The 12,846-nt window shown below is 45.2% G+C and overlaps 1 protein-coding gene across 4 annotated transcripts in view; it reads right to left on the bottom strand.

The window, feature by feature from the left end:
- The window catches only part of LOC122542244 (transcription factor MafK-like), a 62,442-nt gene extending 50,600 nt beyond the window's left edge, over positions 1-11,842 (bottom strand). For 2 of the 4 annotated variants that reach the window (XM_043679779.2, XM_087978303.1), the window contains exons 1-2: positions 11,758-11,842; positions 11,147-11,356 (exon numbers count right to left, since the gene is read on the bottom strand). The gene's annotated coding sequence lies outside the window, so the exon portion shown is untranslated. Of the gene's footprint in view, positions 1-11,134; positions 11,718-11,757 lie in introns of those variants that run through there. The other 2 variants (XM_043679781.2, XM_087978302.1) reach the window with 2 other exon arrangements.
- Positions 11,843-12,846: the final 1,004 nt, after the last annotated feature.

The following is a 12,846-nucleotide window of genomic DNA, read 5'->3' as shown; positions in this document are numbered from 1 at the left end:
AGGGCTGGACATAACAGTTATAGGGACAGAGTCATACAGCATGGAAACAGACCCTTCAGCCCAACTAGCCCACGACGTCCAAATTTTCCAAATTAAACTGGTCTCATTTGCCTGTGTTTGGTCCATATCCCTCTAAACCTTTTTCTATTCATGTACCTGTCCGAATGTCTTTTAAATGTTGTAACAGTTACCTGCATTTACCACCATCCTCTGGCAGTTCATTCCACGTGAACCATCCTGTGTGTGGAAAAGGCTGCCCCTCACATCTCTTTTAAATCTTTCTCCTCTCACCCTTAACAATATGCCCCCTAGTTTTGAACTCTGTTACCCTAGGGAAGAGAGCTTTGCTGTTCACTTTATCTTTGCCCCTCATGATTTTAAAAACCTCGCGGAGGTCACCCTTCAACTTCCTACACTCCAGGAAAAGATGTCCCAGTATTTCTTCGGAACTCAAACCCTCCAGTCCCTGCAAAATTCTGATAAATCTTTTCTGAACCTTCTCCAATTTAATAACATCCTTCCTACAGAAAGGTAACCAGAAGTGTACAGGACATTGGTTAGGCCACTTTTGGAATAGTGTGCGCAATTCAGCCTCCCTCCTATGTTGTGAAACCTGAAAAGGGTTCAGAAAATATTTACAAGGATGCTGCCAGGGTTGGAGAGTTTGAGCTACAGAGAGAGGCTGAATAGGCTGGGGCTGCTTTCTGTGGAGCATCGGAGGCTGAGGGGTGACCTTATAGAATCATGAGGGACATGGATAGGGTAAACAGACAATGTCTTTTCCCTGGGGTGGGGGAGTCCAGAATTAGAGGGCATAGGTTTAGGGTGAGAGGGGAAAGATATAAAAGGGACCTAAAGGGTAGCTTGTTTACACTGCGGATGTATGGAATGAGCTGCCAGAGGAAGTGGTTGAAGCTGGTATAATTGCAGCATTTAAAAGGCATCTGGATGGGTATATGAATAGGAAGGGTTTAGAGGGATAGGGGCCAAGTGCTGGCAAATGGGACTAGATTAGGTTAGAATATTCGGTCAGCATGGACGAGTTGGAGCGAAGGGTCTGTTTCTGTGCAGTACCTCTCTATGACCCTATGGAGTGTACGCAAAACCCAAGAAGTGGCCTCACCAATGCCATGTACAATCTCAACATGATGTCCCAGTTCCTGTACTCAGTAGGTTGAGCAATTAAGGCAAGTGGGCCAAATGCTTTCTTTACCACAAGATACCACTCCATAATGACCAAAACCAGGTAGCTGGCACAAGTTGCTCCCTGTTACAATGGGATAAAACAGAGCAGAAGTCCTTCATTACTTGTAAAGCACCTTGGGACATCCAGAGGTTGTGAAAGGGATTGAGACAATTAAAATCGTTATATTTACAAGGGGATACGAAAATTGACCAGTCGAAGATGCAAAGCCGCTTACTCACTAATCTGTGAAATACTACAGCTGGAAGGAATACCCCCCTGCTGTGGCAGAGCAGAGAGACGATTCGACATGTTCAGTGTCAAACCCAAATCTAACAGGAGCCTCATTGTACTACACTAGAGAGCAGTGTTCCTGCACTAACCACCCACTGTTCAGTCACATTACTGAGTTAAATAAACCATTTTTTACATATAAATGGGGATCTGCTTCCACTAATTCCACTGCTCTTCATTCATTTGACCTGATGCCATGAGAGTGGCCACTTAATCTACTCACAAATGGCTACACACGTAACTCACGAAGAAGCACCTCACATCAGCTGGAGACCAGGTCCCTCCTTATTGTTGGGAGAATGAGTGAAAAAGGAGAGATGGGTTGGGTGAACCCATTTAAACCGATGGTAACTAGGGAGAGAATAGGTCCCCTCAAAGATTAGCAAGGCGGTCTTTGTGTGGAGCCGCAGAAAATGGGGGAGATACTAAATGAGTATTTTGCATCAGTATTTACTGTGAAAAAGGATATGGAAGATATAGACTGTAGGGAAATAGATGGTGACACCTTGCAAAATGTCCAAATTACAGAGGAGGAAGTGCTGGATGTATTGAAACACGTAAAGGTGGATAAATCCCCAGGACCTGATCAGGTGTACCCTAGAACTCTGTGGGAAGCTGGAGAAGTGATTGCTGGGCCTCTTGCTGAGATATTTGTATCACCGATAGTCACAGGTGAGGTGCCGGAAGACTGGAGGTTGGCTAACGTGGTGCCACTGTTTAAGAAGGGTGGTAAGGACAAGCCAGGGAACTATAGACCAGTGAGCCTGACGTCAGTGGAGGGCAAGTTGTTGGAGGGAATCATGAGTGCAGGATGTACATGTATTTGGAAAGGCAAGGACTGATTAGGGATAGTCAACATGACTTTGTACGTGGGAAATCATGTCTCACAAACTTGATTGAGTTTTTTAGGGAAGTAACAAAGAGGATTGATGAGGGCAGAGCAGTAGATGTGATCTATATGGACTTCAGTAAGGCATTCAACAAGGCTCCCCATGGGAGACTGACTAACAAGGTTAGATCTCATAGAATAAAGAGAGAACTAGCCATTTGGAAACAGAACTGGCTCAAAGGTAGAAGACAGAGGGTGGTGGTGGTGGAGGGTTGTTTTTCAGACTGGAGGCCGTGACCAGTGCAGTGCCACAAGGATTGGTGCTGGGTCCTCTAATTTTTGTCATTTACATAAGTGATTTGGATGCAAGCATAAGAGGTACAGTTAGTAAGTTTACAGATGGCACCAAAATTGGAGGTGCAGTGGACAGCGAAAAGGGTTACCTCAGATTACAACAGGATCTGGACCAGATGGGCCAATAGACTGAGAAGTGGCAGATGGAGTTTAATTCAGATAAATGCGAGGTGCTGCATTTTGGGAAAGCAAATCTTAGCAGGACTTATACACTTAATGGTAAGGTCCTAGGGAGTGTTGCTGAACAAAAAGAGATCTTGGAGTGCAGGTTCATAGCTCCTTGAAAGTGGAGTTGCAGGTAGATAGGATAGTGAAGAAGGTGTTTGGTATGCTTTCCTTTATTGGTCAGAGTATTGAGTACAGGGGTTGGGAGCTGTACAGGGCATTGGCTCGGCCACTGTTGGAATATTGCATGCAATTCTAGTCCCCTTCCTATTGGAATAATGTTGTGAAACTTGAAAGGGTTCAGAAAAGATTTACAAGGATATTGCCAGGGTTAGAGGATTTGAGCTATAGGGAGAGGCTGAACAGGCTGGGGCTGTTTTCCCTGGAGTGTCGGGGGCTGAGGGGTGACCTTATAGAGGTTTACGAAATTATGAGGGGTATGGATAGGGTAAATAGGCAAAGTCTTTTCCCTTGGATAGGGGAGTCCAGAACTAGAGGGCATAGGTTTAGGCGAGAGGGGAAAGATATAAAAGAGACCTAAGGGACAACATTTTCACACAGAGGGTGGTACGTGTATGGTGTGAGCTGCCAGAGGAAGTGGTGGAGGCTGGTACAATTGTAACATTTAAGTGGCATTTGGATGGGTATATATGAATAGGAAGGGTTTGGAGGGATATGGACCGGGTGCTGGCAGGTGGGACTAGATTGGCTTGGGATATCTGGTCGACATGGACGGGTTGGACCGGAGTGTCTGTTTCCATGCTGTACAACTCTATGACTCTATCCTTCCTATAGGAGGGAGACCAGAAATGCCCCCAATATTCCAAAAGTGGCCTAGCCAATGACCAGTACAGCCACAACATGACCTCCCAATTCCTATACTCAATGCACTGACCAATAAAGGCACATGTACCAAGCCAAACAAGCACTATACTGTTTGTTAGTGTGGAAGTGCACCAGAGATTGAAGTGTAGGGTCCGAGTCCAGCCATGCATCTCACAACCCCAACGTTAAACCTTGGAATCTTGACCGCTCATGTGGAATGCCCTGCTATAGACTCTGATGACAGTCTAGTAACTTATCCCAGGAAATAGCACACTGTCATGGAGTGAAACACAGGTTTCATCTGTGTCATGTGCCACTTGGCACAGGAGGGCCAAAGGTGGTCATGCACCACTGTGGTGTTCAGTCAGTCCATCAGACACCAGGTTATTGAACCCATGCTGCATTTATTGTATTGGAGAGACTTATGCTACAGCTGCCAGAATTGATTGGCTTTTTAAAAATGTAATCAACAGACCGTCAGGGTCAAGTGATTTGAGTTCAACTATCAGCACAAATAATGTCCCAGAGTTTGAGACTGACTTATATTTATCACACGCTTCGCTGCCATACAAAGTGCATCAGGGTAGCAGAACAGCTGCCGAACACAGCCAGAGTGTGGCGAGAGCGAGAGAGACCAGAATTTGAGAGGTCCCTTCAAAAATGTGATAACAGCGGGGAAGAAGCTATTTGTAAATGTATTCAAACTTTTGTAACTTCTGCCTGATGGCAGAGGGTGGAAGGGACTATACCCAAGGTGGGAGGGGTCTTTCATTACATTGGTTGCTTTCCTGAGGCAGTGGGAAGAACAGATGGAGTCAATGGATGGAAGGCTGGGTTGTGTGATGGACAGGGCTGTGGTCACAACTCTCTGTAGTTGCTTGCTGCCTTGGGAGGAGTGGTTACCCTCCCACACTATCTGCTAAACCACTCGTGAAAATGTACAAATACACACAGAACGCCAAGTCAGTTGAGCGCAGTTGGAGCTATTGGCATCGTTGATGGCAATATTTCCTCTTTGAATAGGCACTGGCAGACATTATTCAGAAGTCGAGAGTGTGGTGCTGGAAAAGCACAGCCGGTCAGGCAGCATCCGAGGAGCAGCAGAATCCGATGTTTTGGACATAAGCCCCTCATTCCTGACGGGTTTTCCAGCACTACACCCTCCACTCTGATCTCCAGCATCGGCAGTCATCACTTTCCCCTCGTACATTCTTCAAAAGGTTAATCACGGCTAAGGACGAGCGAGAGAGGGGAAAAGGGACCTGAGGAGCAACTTTTATGCAGCATTTATGGAACGAGCTGCCAAAGGAAGTGGTAGAGGCAGGTACAATTATAACATTTAAAAGACGTTTGGACAGGTACATGGATAGGAAAGGTTTTGAGGGATATGGGTCAAACGCAGGCAAATGGAACTTGTTTAGTTTAGGAATACTGGTCGGCATGAATGGGTTGGGTCGTCTTTCTGTGCTATATGTAGTTCTGATCTTACTGCCCCTGACATTGCTGATGGGGGTGAAATAGCAGGCGTAAACATGGCATAGTGCCTGAAGATTGGCAACAGCTGCCCAAAATATTACCAACCCACAAGACCGTCCATTTAACTGGCGTCGATTGCAGTCCAAGTGACCTCCCAGAGCCAATGGAATGAGTAATCACAGTTCTACATTTATGAATCAAGGAAGAAATTTGCCCACAGCATGCTCCCTCAAAACAGCAATGAGGTAATGATGGAGTGATCAATTTTAAATGATGTTAGCAGAGAGATCAGCGATGGCAGCAACACTGATGGGCAGGCAACCCTGCTGCTTTGAAGAATCACCACTTTGGTGCACTTGTCCAATCTCGTACTGGGTCTTTGGAGCAGAATTTGAATCCACAGTGTGTTCGCTCAGAAACCAGTGAATGGCCACAGGGAAGGAATCGCTTATAGCTCAAGTTCCATAGGAAAGTAGCAAGGGGGAGAAATCAAAAATAAAACAAACTGAAAACCGTGCTCTTCAAAAAAGTAAAGTGCAGATGCAATGAATGCGCCAATGGTCAAAGACGACAAAGAGAGGACAGAAAGAAATAATAGCTCAACAAAGAAAAAGTGCTTCTGTAGAGGGTAAGAACCTAGAAAGCAGCAATAATGCAGGATCAGGAGACAATTACACCAGTGACTTTTATGATTTCAGGGAAAATGCATATATTTTCAAGGGTTTGAGCTTCATTAGAAGGCTGCTTGTTCAATAATAAAAATCCCAACTTGGAGCTCTGCTAAATAGTGTTCCAATTTTAGACCAGCATTGGTTTCCTCCGTTTGACTCAGCCTGGTCTGCCAGTCGACAAGTTAATGATTCACACCCTCCCAGTCTACTGTGACATCTAACGCAATGCTAAAAGGTGTGGGAGTGCAGAACCTTCAGCTTTCAGGTGAGGTATTAACAAAGATTGAGGGGGAGTGGGCGGCAGTGGGAGGTCAAAGATCCCATGACACAGTCGAAGGAAATGAAGGGTGTGCTGCAAAAGTCCAAACTAAAACTCATCCCTTAACTACGCTCATTAGCCACTCCTCTTGCTTACCATCCACAGAATTGCACTTTGCAATGGGTGATTTGCACATCTTGCCATGTGGCAGGAAAGACTGAGCTTCAGAAGTAATTAATTGGTCTTACAATACGTCAGCACTTGGGCGTTCCTTCTCTTGCTCAGCATCCCATCAAGCTGATACGCTGAAGTTGTTGAGTATTTGGATGGATTTCCAATTCCATACTTGCTCCAATCATTAAAACTGCCAATTTCCACCGCTATGACACTGGCCACTGCTCAAGCTCAGTCATAGCCGAAATCTCCAATCACAGCCTTGTTTCTGTCGAGATTGTAACGAGGTCAGCCAGGTGGACCTCATAGAATATAAGCTCCCTGACTGAACCAGATTAACAGCCCCAATCAGGGACCCTGGTCAACATAAAAACAGGAGTCATGGGTGCGGGAGAAAGATAAGCACTACCATAGTTAGGCAGCAGTGTGGGGATTTTATTGAAAAAAAATAAGCAGGAGCATCAGAGGTTCAGTCAAAATAATAAAAAAAAAACAGGAATCATAGAGATGTACAGCACGGAAACTGACCCTTCGGTCCAACCCATCTATGCTGACCAGATATCCCAACGCAATCTAGTTCCACCTGCCAGCACCCGGCCCATATCCCTCCAAACCCTTCCTATGTGTATACCCATCTAGATGACTTTTAAATGCTGTAATTGTACCAGGCTCCACCACTTTCTCTGGCAGCTGATTTGATACACGTACCACCCTCTGCGTGAAAAAGTTTACCCTCAAGTCTCTTTTGTATCTTTCCCCTCTCACCCTATGCCCTCTAGTTCTGGACTCCCCCACCCCAGGGGAAAGACCTTGTCTATTCACCCAACCCATTCCCCTCATGATTTTATAAACCTATATTAGGTCACCCCTCAGCCTCTGACGCTCCAGGGAAAAACAGCCCCAGCCTATTCACCCTCTCCCATAGCTCAAACCCTCCAACCCTGGAAACATGCTTGTAAATCTTTTCTGAACCCTTTCAAGTTTCACAACATCCGGAGATGGATCAGTGTCAAGGACTCTCCATGTGGGAATAAAGGGCGACTGGCTGATGGGATACCAGCCTCTCTCATTTCAGTAACCACTCACCATAACGATTCCAATGCATTCCAAGTCGCTAAACTTATGGTCATCCGCAACTCTGGTGCTGAGCTCCTGGTTTACTCATCATCCTGTACTTACTAATCTACAATTGCTTCACCAGGAACCAATGTCACCATTTCAAACAGGTTTTCAAGTCCCATCTGTATCCTCCTCCAGCCCTCGAAGGTAAGTGTTGCTCTAATGTGACTCTCGATTTTAATTTCTCCATCAGTTCCCTGGGTTCTAACCCCTGGAATTCTCTCCCAACACCATTCCACCTCTCAAACCCTACTCTCCTCTTTTAAAACACTCCTGACAACCTCCCTTTCTGGCTAAGTCTTTTGGTCATGACGAGCTTTAATAGAGATGTACTGTTGGGATGCAGTGGTAGCATCTCTACCTCTTGGCCAATAACCTCAGGTTCGAGACTCATCGCCGAATGCTTCGCCCACAATCATGGATCAATCCAATGGAAGTCCGAGCCCAACCCTTGGAAACAAGGATGGGAGTAAAGTCAGCCATACTTGGCCTATCCTTGCACTTTGCAATGGACAATTTGCACATCGTCCCACATGGCAATGACTGAGTTTCAGAAGTAATTGATTGGTTGCAAAATACGTCAGCACTTGCCACGTATTTGTCACCCCACTCGCACCCTAACGAACCCATCCCACGTATCTCGTCGTTCACACACACTTCTTCAAATCGCCCCCAATACCTCGTGCTCCGCTCAAAAGACACATTCTCTAGTTTCCATTAGTTTGGCAGACCATTTCAGCCTCAAGTGGCCTGGTGCCTGACTGTGTCCTCTGTAGCACCTTCAGACAATTAGAGGTGCTATACAAATGGAGTTTATTGATGACATTACAATCAGCAAATGAGTTACAACATTTAAAAGACATTTGGACAGGTACATTAACAGGAAAGGTTCAGAGGGATATGGGCCAAATGTGACCAGTTTAGTTTGAGAAATTTGGTCAGCATGGACAAGTTGAACCAAAGGCCCGTTTCTGTGCTGACTAAGTGTAATATATTTTTCTCTGCTGCAGCAGAGGAGCTACAATGTAGACCGAAGATGACGACACTAAGTACTAGTTACATGAGAGAGATCACTTTGAGCCAGCCCATTTTACTCCACCAGCAAATCTATCTCCTCCTTACATAGACACACAAACACACACTTCACTACCGCCACCCTACCAAACCCACCCCATGTATCGCCTCATTCACACACACACTTTTTCAAATCACCCCCAATACCTAGTGTTCTGCTCAAAAGACACATTCTCTAGTTTCCATTAGCTTGGCAGACCATTGACTCAATCTATTGGACTAGCCATTCATATAATTCATACCCTGCTGAGACTGGACCATGGAGAACCATAACTAAGTGTTTGACACAGTGTGGTCACATCCTAAGGACTTCCCAAGCTAAAGAAGTTGTTTTTTTTTTTAAAAAAAAGTGGAACTTAACATTGGCTCCAAATAAGTCCTCCCCACTCTACTGAAAACTAACCCCATTAGCATAGTACTTTCATCCTTTCTCCCTCGTATGCTCCAATGATTGTGTGCTACTTGCTTAGGTTTATGTTTAGAGCCGTCAGAGAAAGTGGAGGACGCTGGTACAATTACAACATTTAAAGGGTAACTGGATGGATATCTGAATGGGAAGGGTTTAGAGAGATTATGGGCTAAGTGCTAGCAAATGGGACTAGATTAATGCAGGACATCTGGTTGGTATGGATGAGTTGGACCAAAGGGTCAGTTTCCATGACTTTAATCTACCAAGTTGTTGGGTACAGAAATTTCTCATTTTCTTTTGATATTTTTTAAGTGACTCTCTTAGATTTATAGCCTTTAGATTTATAGAGGAAATCTGGACACAATCAGATCTGTTAACGACCCACGTTCCCCCAACCATTGCTATGTCACGTTCACTCAATGCAACGGCCGAGTTTAACATACCCCCACAGGTGAAAACATCAACAATTCAGTCTCCCCTTAGCCGTTGTATTTTTTTTCTGTCACAGTGCGGCTCTGTTTTTGAAGGGTTGGCTCTATTGCCACGTAGGAAGAGGTACAGTCATTACACCATTCTACTCCCACTGTCTGCTGATCACCCCAGGACAAGGCCATGATCTACGCCTCCACTCTTTGCAGAAGGAGAAGTCTGAACTGGTGAAGGATGACCTTGGTGGTTTGGAAACATCACATTGGCTTCACTTCAACACCACCCCCCCACCCCAACTCCAAATCTTGAGATCATTTGACACGTCTGGAAATCTCTTGGCATCTCGCCCAAAGCAGAGAGCCTTGACAGGAGTTGAACATTAGATTATTTGGAGCTGTGTTAAAGTCTCGCTCTACTCTCTCACTTTGACATACACAGACATTTTCAAGCTGGGCCTCTTGCAAAATAAAATATAAAGACTAGCCTTTCTATAGCACTGTTCCTGACCACCACTGTATAGCCACACCATTCCTTCAGTGTTGCTGGGTCAAAATCACAGAAGCCCCTACCTGATGACACTAAGTGTCCCTTCCCCACATAGACTGCCGCAGACAATCACCAACACTTTCCCAAGGGACCATTAGGAATGGGCAATAAATGCATACTAGGAGAAAGTGAGGACTGCAGATGCTGGGGATCAGAATTGAAAAGCGTGATGCTGGAAAAGCACAACCAGTCAGGCAGCATCCGAGGAGCAGGAGAGTCAACGTTTAGGGCAGGAGTCCTTCATCAGGAATGCCCCCAAATGATGCCTACATTTGTTGAGCAAATACCTTGAAAAGAAAGCAAACCAACTTTCCGAATTGTCAACATAGTTATAGCGTAGGATAAATTGTTCACAAAACCCCCGAACATTGAATCGTGATAGTGACCAGACAATCTATTTTTCATGATGCTGGTTACAGGTAAGTATTAGCCATAAGACTGGGGCCTGTTCTTTGAAATAGTGTCACCCAAGCAGCACAGACAGGACTACACAATTTTAAAATCACAACACCTGCATGTAGTCCAACAGGTTTATTTAGAACTACTTCCTGGGTGTTGTGCAATTTTCAACTTTGTCCACCCCAGTCCAACACTGGCACCTCCACATCAGGGCTACGGTTTGACATATCATCCAAAAGACAACACCTTCAGCAGTGTAGCACTCCCTGAGTGATACACAGGAGAGTCAGCGTGGACTTTGGTGGTGAAGCTCTGGAGCAGAGTTTAAGTCAGCAACTCTGGTGGGCCAGAGGACGACCATCTAAACCACAGCTCTCTCTCTCTCTCTCACACACACACACAAATACATAGTGATCAGAAGCTAGAGTCAGGTCATTTTTCCTTTTGCCTTGAGATCAGCTTTTTGCTCTCGTTTACAAAATTAAAATAAAACGGGTTCGTATAACTGGTATGGAGCTCTGCATAAGTTGTTGGTATCCATAAAAATCAGCCAGCCGACATAAAAATGCTCTAGATATTTTAACAGAAGCCATCACAACCCATGTCAACTCTCCCAGCCCACGATGACACAGGAATCCGGAAAATACCTCACTAGTTCCAAATAAAAGAAATGACCAGTAACCACATAACTCAGGTCCTGAAATGGATTCCAGATAGTTGCCGAACCACATGGTTAAATATTAAACAGATGCTTGGATGGTAAAAGGTTCTTGTCAGGGACTGCATGTGGACAGAAATTGCGACAAACATATGCAGACTTAACAGTACTTCAACAAAACAAATGTTTCTCTTTACAACTTCCTTTTTAAAAATAGATCACTTAAAGCTCTTGTTAAATCAACTTAAAAATAATAGAAGCATTATTTACATTTTTATCTACCTGTGGAATGCTGTATTTCCCCGTCTGGACTTCCTTTCCCTCTTTGGGCTTTTCTCAAGTTCAATATCTGATACGTTTAGATGTTTACACTTCCCTTATTCCTCCACCCTCGTTCAGTTCACTTGGAAAGGAACGGCTTCAGGGGGCAAAAAAAAAGCGAAGTTTTGAAGAGAACAATAAAAATCCAAGCGAGAAAGGTCCAGTTTCAATCTACAAAGCAAATGAGCAAGAAAATACAACATTTGTCCAAAAAGGAAACAAAGGTAGTTGGAGATTACAAAAAAAACCTAACACCCGCGAAACAAACAGAAACCAACATTATGTCCCTGAGATAAATTTAAACCCTAGCCCCGCGAAACAAAAACAAATTGAAACACAGCAACGTTGAGGCAGACTGGATTCTCAAATCAACCATAAAAGTGCATGATCGTAGAACTGCAACTCATGGTGATGCAGCGCCTAAATCACCCAACCCAACTCAACAACAACACTGCTACTGACTCTTCCCCAGCAAACAAAACTTATTTTTGCTTTCTTTTCCCCCAAAATAAAAACACTAAGGAGTCAAAAATAAACCCTGCTGAAAACATTAGCCCCCCTTCTTTACTCACTCTTCCACTGGGCAAGGGCTGCCGTGTGTTTAATCTCCAAACCCCCTTGCCCTATTTTGCCTGTATGAAAACAACTCAGTTCCTGGAATTCCTGGGTCAGATGATACTCACACACGCAGATGCCTTTCATTCATAAAAAACACAGACCGCGCGCACGTCACCCGCTTGTTGCCCATAGATGGTAAGGGCCTGACGTCAGTCAGTCCGGCTGGGGGATGATGTAATCTTCCAGGGTTGCCATCTTTCTGCGGGGCAACAGCGCCAGCAGCTCCTCCCAAATGTTACTGCGGGGCAACAGCACAGGGAAATTCTTCCCAAATGTTACTGCGGGGCAACAGCACAGGGAAATTCTTCCCAAATGTTACTGCGGGGCAACAGCACAGGGAAATTCCTCCCAAATGTTACTGCGGGGCAACAGCACAGGGAAATTCTTCCCAAATATTACTGCAGGGCAACAGCACAGCAAATTCTTCCCAAATGTTACTGCGGGGCAACAGCACAGGGAAATTCTTCCCAAATGTTACTATGGGGCAACAGCATAGCAAATTCTTCCCAAATGTTACTGCGGGGCAACAGCACAGAGAAATTCTTCCGAAATGTTACTATGGGGCAACAGCACAGGGAAATTCTTCCCAAATGTTACTACGGGGCAACCGCATAGGCAAATTCTTCCCAAATGTTACTATGGGGCAACAGCACAGGCACATTCCTCCCAAAGTCTGGATTAGAGTGTTGCTGGAAAAGCGCAGCAGGTCAGGCAACATCCAAGGAGAAGGAAAATCGACGTTTCGGGCAAAAGCCCTTCATCAGGAATAGAGGCAGGGAACCTGCAGGGTGGAGAGATAAATGAGATGGAGGTGGGGGTGGGGAGAAGGTAGCAAAGAGTACAATAGGTGAATGGGGGTGGGGATGGAGGTGATAGGTCAAAGAGGAGGGTGGAGTCGATAGGTGGAAAGGAAGGTAGGCAGGTAGGATGGGTCATGGGAACGGTGCTGAGCTGGAAGGTTGGAAATGGGGTAAGGTGGAGGAAGGGAAATGAGGAAACTAGTGAAGTCCACATTGATGCCCTGGGGTTGAAGTGTTCTGAGG

This window comes from Chiloscyllium plagiosum, unplaced genomic scaffold (assembly GCF_037043375.1).
Source record: "Chiloscyllium plagiosum isolate Xiang-an unplaced genomic scaffold, Cpla_swu_hap1 HiC_scaffold_33, whole genome shotgun sequence".
NCBI classification, from domain to species: domain Eukaryota; kingdom Metazoa; phylum Chordata; class Chondrichthyes; order Orectolobiformes; family Hemiscylliidae; genus Chiloscyllium; species Chiloscyllium plagiosum.
Note: the sequence above shows the minus strand (reverse complement) of the source record. Positions and strands in the feature narration are given on the sequence as shown.